Raw genomic sequence first — 7,500 nt, 5'->3', positions numbered from 1 at the left:
CGGAGCGGCCGCCGCCGCAGCGCCCTCCTGGGGCCGTCCCGCGGCGGCTGCGCCCCAGCGGCGGCTGCGCCCAGGCCGGTGGGGGCCCACGGCAGGCGCGCCCCACGGCAGTTGGGTCCCCGCAGCGGATGGGTCCCTGCAGCAGTTGGCACCCCATGGTGGTTGGAGCCCCCGTGGCGGTTGGGCCTCTGCAGCGGTTGGTGCCCTGCAGCGGTTGGGCCCCCCGTGGTGTTTAGGCCCAGGCCTGTTGGCGCCCTATGCCGTTTGGAGCCCCGATGGCAGTTGGCGTCCCTGTAGTGTTTAGGCCCAGGCTGGTTGGAGTCCCACGGCGGTTGGTGCCCCACGGCGGTTGGGCCCCCCGTGGTGTTTAGGCCCAGGCCAGTTGGCACCCCGTGGCGGTTGGAGCTCCTGTGGCTGTTGGAAGCCCGTGGTGTTTAGAGCCTCCGTGGTGTTTARGCCAAGGCTGGTTGGAGCCCTGCAGCGGTTGGTGCCCCATGGTGGTTGGGCCCTCACAGTGGTTGGGCCCAGCTGGTTGGCACCCCATGGCGGTTGGGTCCTGTGGTGGCTGAGCCTAGGCTGGTTGGCCTCCCGCGGCGTTTGGCATTCCACAGTGGTGGGGCTCTGCGGCAATTGGGCCCCATGGCGGTTGGGCCCTGCGGCAGTTGGGCTCCCGCCACTCCCCCTTGCTGTGGGCCTGTCCAGCGCTGCCCACTCTGAGGGGAGCTGCCTGCAGAGTCACCCAGGGCAGCGCCAGCTCAGGTGCCTGCTGCTGGGCCCTGCTAGAGGGGCAGGGGGCTGCGGCCCGCCTCAGGCCTGCCTCAGGGGATAGGGGTGCTCAGGCTACCAGAAAAGGAAGGTAAATGCAGAAGGGGTTTCCTGTGGGGCACAGCCGGGAGATGGTAATGGAGTGGGAGGCCTGAGGTGTCTTTCCTGGCCCCGGGGAAACAAAGGGCCCTGAGGATTTTGGCCCTGTCCTTCCTCAGTGACAGTCCGTGTGTCTGGGTTTGTCCCAGGGGAAGGCAGGGTAAAGCCCAGCTCTAGTTATCCCCATAACACTGGGTATGGTACCCGCAGCTGGGCTGCTCACCGGGGTACATAAGGCTCCCGCAGACTTCTCCATGAAGTGCTTGTCAGCCACCAGCTTCATGCTTGCTTCAGGGTCTCGCAGCATGTGGATCTGCCTGGTATCAGGTGTCTGGGTGTGAAACAGTGCTGCACAGCTAACCGCAACAGCTTCCCATGCACATCCTCTCCTCGCCCTCAGAACAGGAGTGTAGAAATGGATTCGCAGGCAACAATCCCCCAACGTTACGCATTGGACAAATTTTAAATTCTTGTTTTTAGTAATAAAATGAGCTGAGAAAATACTGTATTTTTCTATTAATTGAAATGGTATATGAAATTGGGAATTGCRATAGGATTTTTTTATCCTTTTCAGCTAAAATATCTGTTGCATACATATTGGGCCAACTTGGGACAGTCTTTTAGAAGACTTCTGCTTCCCTTCTGCATCAAAAATTGCATCTCTGAAAGAGCCCAGCCCACCAGGGAATCACAAYAGGAGCTGGTGGGTTTTGTGATCTCCTGAAAAGGTCATACTCCGTATTTGCCCCATTGTGACCTTTACAGACTTCAGACCTCTAGTTTAAGCAGACACAACCACTGGTGGGGTGGAGATGAAGACTTGCTTAAGAAAATTGGGTAGTGTCTCCATGCTGGAAGGGGGAACTCTTTCAGATTGGCTTTTCCTGTCTTTTCAAAATATGCAGGTAATGCGTGCATAAGAACTAGATTTTAGGCCTAGATAGGTAACCCCACAGAAATCTCTTAGGGTACCTGTGATTTTACCTTCACGTCAACTAATCAGGTTTCACTGTTCTGGAATAGCACATGAATTTGAAACAACTTTGGAAGACTCTGGACTGGAAGGCAGTGTATGGAATATGGACCTCCTCCCTCATCATCTCTGACAGTGGTTTTATTCTCCACTTTAGACTTCATTGCTGCTCGCTTAATTCCACTTATTATGCAGTGCTGAAAAAGATAGAATATCTATTTTTCCATCTCCTAACTGTTCCCGAGCAAACGTAATGGAAACAAGACGATACACGTACGGATCGAGTGCATTTCGCAGGTAGAGACGGGCGCGCACCTGGAAAGGGCACTGTGCGGGGTAAATTCGGCGGGGCAGGGCCGGCCGTGCCCCGGTAACAGGCTCGTCCCGCTGGGGGCCAGCGTGGAGCCGCGTTTCCCCGCGGAGCCGGCCCGCCGTGCGCGCTRCGGCACTGCTGTGCGCGCCGCCGCCGGGGGCAGCGCAGCGTCCTCGGGGAGGTGGCTCCGCGGGCGCGCAGAGGCAACGAGGAAGCAGGCTGCGCTGCTTCTGGCTGCCCTTCCTGGGGCGGCTAATACGCGGCTGGAAAGCAGCGCCCGGGAGAGCGCAGGGGCGGCGGGTTTGCTGCAGGGAAGCGCTCGCTGCCCGCCCGCCCGCTGCCTTTGCTGGGCGCGCCTGCGCTGCCCTGCGCGCAGCAGAGGACTCTGCAGCGCGGCCGTGCCCGGAGCCGCCCCGGGCTGGGGCTGGGCTCGGGGGAGATGCCTGGGAACCGCCTTGGGGACGGGGCAGCAGGAGGACACAGCACTCCTGTGGGGGCGACACGCCGACTAAAGCAGACAGACGCACGGACGGAAAAATAAAAAGTTTCGTTAAAAGTAACGACAGGCCTAGGGAGAGCCTGGAGCCCGCAGGGGCCGGACCCCTTTGGAGCTGCCCACGTGGTTGCGGGGCCGCGGGAGCGGAGCACTTGGCGACCCGGGGCCGGTTTCCTTCCGCGCTTCGCGCAGGTGATCGCCGGCTGTTGAGCGCGCTTTGCAGCGCTGCCGGGACGACGGACCTCAGCCTCTGCTCGCCCTGGTCCTGCCCTCCTGAGAGATCCCGAGCTGAACCCTGTTAACGGGAAAGGGTGGGCGGAAGCGGGCAGGGCGCTCTGCTTGTCCTGCGGGAGCGGAGCCGCTGCCGACTCCCAGCCGTGCTGCGGGGCCCCTCGTCCGCGGAGGAGGCTCGGGGACGGCGGTGAAGAGCAGCCTTTCCCGAGCCAGGGGCGCGCAGCAGCCGCCTGGATGGCGCAGTCTCCTCGGGCCAGGCTGTGTCCCGCGCCGAGCACCCCGGGAGAGGCCGTTCCGCGGCCCTGCCCGAGCCAGCGGGGCCGGGGTGCCCGCGCCCCTCGGCTGCAGGAAGCTCGCCCTCCCCTCCTTCCCTCGGGGGGACATTGCAGTGGACCACGAAGGCTGGGGAGCAGCTCGGGAGTGGGGGCAGGTGGGGCCAGGCCTCGCACGCACCCCTGCACTGTCCTTCCCATTCCGGTCCCAGCCCCATCATCCCGCCCCATCTCTAGACCATTAGTGACTGCTGGTGACACCTGGTCACCTGGCAGCCAGGTAGCTGCTTAGTGGACTTATCTTGTTATCATTGACTTGGAAAGGAAGGAAGTGTGTCCTTGGGTCCCTTCACTCGTTCCTGAATTCAAGGAATTGAAATGATGAAGTGTTGGGCACTGGTTAAATATTTTCTTTGCGGGAAAGCAGTGCTGGGAGGGCTCGTTCCCGTTAGCGCGTCGCTAGCCCTCCCGGGGCGACCGTCGGCGAGTGTCGCACGAAACGCCTGGCTAGTGCAAATATTGAAACAAGGGGTTTTGCGACACACGCGGTGCTTGCCCAGGTGCATTTCCATAGTTAGGGCTGCAGTGTTAGCGTCTCATGGTTTTCGCAAGTTTCTTTTTCATAAAGTCTTAGGCAACCTGAGATGAGATTTCCCYGTGAGTCAGACTGCTCCTTAAACGATAACTTGTATTAATTTCTCAAAGGCAGATGTTCAAAACTGGAATCCTTTGTCTTTAAGACATCGTTATGGAGCTGCTTCTGCATCTCCTCAGTGACAAGGGCTGAGCTCAATACAGTACAGGGCACTAAAACACTGCTGTCCCTAAGCATCATGCTTGGTACTAAGTACCACGGATCTTCCTGGTCTAGGTGACCCTGCTTGAGCATGGGATGGGGTTGGACTAGATGGTCTCCAGAGGTCTGTTCCAACCTCAGCCATTCTGTGCTTCTGTGATCTTGGGGACCAAATGTTTCATAGCCCTCCATCCCATTGCATATGCAGAGTCACAGCCATGCCGTGACGAGGGGGAGAAGCACTGTCAGTGAATAGTATCACGCATCTGTTATTTCCCCTGTGGGACTGGCCACAATATTTCCAAAGATCTTTTAAATCCGAACGATTTCAAGGGCTTTGAGCCCCCAACAACTTGTCCGTGTCCAGTCATAGCAGTTAGTCCTCAGAAACCTTTTCTCTCTTAACTTTTCTGACAGCCCATGAGTGTAAACTCGGATATTCTCAGTTCCGTCGGCTCATTAGGTTTCCAAAATATCTCACTTCTGTCCCTTTTGTTCTCCCCAGCAGATCTTCAAAGGGAGCTGGGTGCCGAGCTCCCCTGCAGCAGCTCGGCTGCTGAGTTGTTGAGCCTGCTCAAGGTGCCAGTGCCAAAACAGCAGCACAAAGTGACCTTAGTTCCCGATGGAGCTGGTTCCCAAGGACAGACAGATCGCAAGGACCCCAGACCCCCTGCCTCGGTTCTTCTGGCTCGCCGGTGTCGCGCCGCGACCACACATGTAGGGTTTACGTCGCAGCGCGATGGGGCTCAGGCCCGCGGGACGGCGGCAGAGCACTGCAGCGCGCAGCGGCACCGCGGGGGCAGGCGAAATACCGCGCGTGCGGTAAATGCGCCGCGCTCCGCTGGCCTCTCCCGGCACAGGCAGCCCTTAGATCAACAGCAGGGATCCTGTTTCGCTTTTCCAGCCACTTCCTAAAGCCTTCAGACTGGGCCGTCGGGAAAGTGCTTCACCACCATGTAAAGCGTTAAAGAGAAATGCCCGGGCATCTGTCTCGACCTCAGGGACAGACCGGTATCAAAGAGCTTGGCTGGGGGAAGGCTGGTGGCTTTTGAAGGAAAGAGCCTGTTCCTGGGAGCTGCCCCCCACCTGGATCTGTAGTACTTGGTCAGTCTGACCTGGGGGACATGCTGCAAGAGGTGCACAGGAATATCCCCGCCCAGCAACGTTAATCAGCGTAGGAGCTTGTGTGTGTCTGCGTGCTGGCTGGGTGGGTGGTGGCAGAGGCCACTCGGCGTGGTTTGCTCACCGACTTTGAACCTCCCGGCTCCAGCTGGAGCGTGGCGGGAGCGCGGACTGGCCGTCCCACGGGTGATGCCTCCTGCTCGGGTAGGTAGGAGTGGGAACACAGCAAGTTCTGCCGGTGGGAAATCCCCTCAAACTCACCTGAGCATTGTGCTGGAGGGACCGGAGCGTTGTGGGCTGCCCGGCCACCTCCGGCCCCCGACAGCAGCCTCGCTGGCCGGGCACGGCGGTCCCTGCCCTGCCGCAGCGCCTCTTGTCCCGCCGCTGGTGGCACCGCCACACGTTGGTGCTCCCCCCCCCCCACTGTTTTGGACCTGGCTGACGGGTTAAGGGATGTTAGGGCTGGAGTGAGACAGGCGCCGCTCTGCCGGAGAGCCCAGCTTGGGCGGGGAGGGGCAGCAACCCGGCGGGGGAGTGTCGCCGTCCCCATGTGCCGTCTGGGGAGTGCTGAAGTGCGGGCGTCCCTGCAGGGCCTCTCGACACGGGCGGGATGCGCCTTCCCTGCAGTCCCTGGAGACGTCGAGGGGCCGGTGCGGAGAGCAGGCACAACCCTCTCCTCTCACACTTGAGCATCTTGAGGGTCCGCGCCCCCCTTAAAGCCGGTGGCTCCTAGCGGTTTCCAGAGCGACCCTCCGCCGCTTTCCTCCGAGGGAGCAGTCCGGTGTCTCCGGGGGCGCAGCAAGGGCCCGGGGCTGCGTTTGCTCTTGCAGACGGGTCCCACGGCTTGGCCGGACAGAGCTGTTCTGGAGGAGTTGTCGGCGGACGAACGATGCCTTTGCCAAGCTACGGTTGCAAATGGGGGACCGAGAACCCTGGGGGCGTGAGGCGGACCACGATGCCAGGGTGCAGTGCTGGTGCCAGGGCACAGCTGGGCACACAGCTGCGCTGGGGCAGCGCGGTGCGCCGTGCGCTCGCAGCGCTCGCCGCCAACCTCGGCTGAAAAGCGCCCGGGGGTCCCGGTGGGCAGCAGCCTGCAGTGCGCCCCGGCAGCAAAGAAGGCCCTCAGCACCCCTGGGCTGCATGAACAGGAACACAACCCGGGAAGCGAGGAAAAGGATCAGTCCCCTCTGTTTGGCACTCGTGAGACCACATCTGGATACTGCGTCCACTTTGGGGCCCTCCAATACAGGAAAGACCGATAAACTGGAGCCCACCAAGGGCCGCCAAGACGGTCGGGGCTGGAGCACTTGTCCTGTGAGGAGAGGCTGAGGGAACTGAGCTTGCTCAACCTGGAGAGGAGGCGGTGTCAGGGAAACCTAATAGCAGCCTGCCGATACCTACGAAGAAGGCAGACTTTACAACAGTGCATGGTTGGAGGATGAGGGAAAACGGGCATAAACTGAAACGAAAAGTTCAGACTGGACGTAAGGAAAACCTTTTTACCATAAGAAACAGGAGATGTTCAGACTGGATATAAAGGAAAACTCCTCACCATGAGGACAGTCAAGCCGTGGCACAGGTTGTCCGGGGAGGTTGTGCAGCCTCTGGGGGTTTTAAAGACCCGACTGGCTAAAACCCTGCGCAACCTGCTCTGACCTCGAAGCTGACCCCGCTTTGAGCAGGAGGTTGGACGTGGCACCTCCAACCGGAATTATCCCGGGATCCTATGAGGCGAATGGGCAGCGCCTCGCGGCCCGCGGGCTCACGGCACGCATGGTGCGCACGGGCGGGCGACACCCGCCGGGCCCCGCGGAGCCTCCGCCGGGCAGCCGCGGGCGCGGAGCAGGGGCGGCTCTGTCCAACGGGCGCGGCTGCTCCTATTGCCACCCAATTGCGGTACCTGATCTGGTCTGGTCACTAATTAGCCGCCGTCCGACCGCACTCAAGCGGCGCGGCGGCACCAGGAGGTGCCTTCTGCAGGAGCCCCGCGCCGAGCCCCGTGCCGCCCGCCGAAGCCGGGACGGCTTTCCCTGCCCACCAGCTCTTTGGGAAAGGACCTTCCGGGAAGACGTCGTGCAGCCAGGAGCGAGGCCTGGCCCCTGGCGAGGGGCTGCAGGACGAAGGGGCGCAGAGGGCCGAGCCCTGCGCGCAGGAAGCCGGTCGCCCCTCGCTTCCCTCGCCGCCTCGCAGCCTCCTCCTGAGCCTAGCGCCGAGCCCCGGGCCCGCGGCTCCCCCCCGGTGCTGGGAGATTTCCCCGGCCAGGAGGCTTCCGCAGACCCTCCGCGACGGCGATCCCCCGCCTTGCAGCCCTGGGACGGGCCCGTTTCGAGGGTCACTGACTTTGCAAGGCGGCGGGTCCGCCTGGCCCGGGGCCGGGCCCCAGGGGGTCACGCCGTGCCTCCTCCCCAGCAGTTCATGCGAGGGCAGGCT

Source organism: Apteryx rowi, unplaced genomic scaffold, assembly GCF_003343035.1.
Source record: "Apteryx rowi isolate R43461 unplaced genomic scaffold, aptRow1 scaffold_222, whole genome shotgun sequence".
Taxonomy (NCBI): domain Eukaryota; kingdom Metazoa; phylum Chordata; class Aves; order Apterygiformes; family Apterygidae; genus Apteryx; species Apteryx rowi.
Note: the sequence above shows the minus strand (reverse complement) of the source record.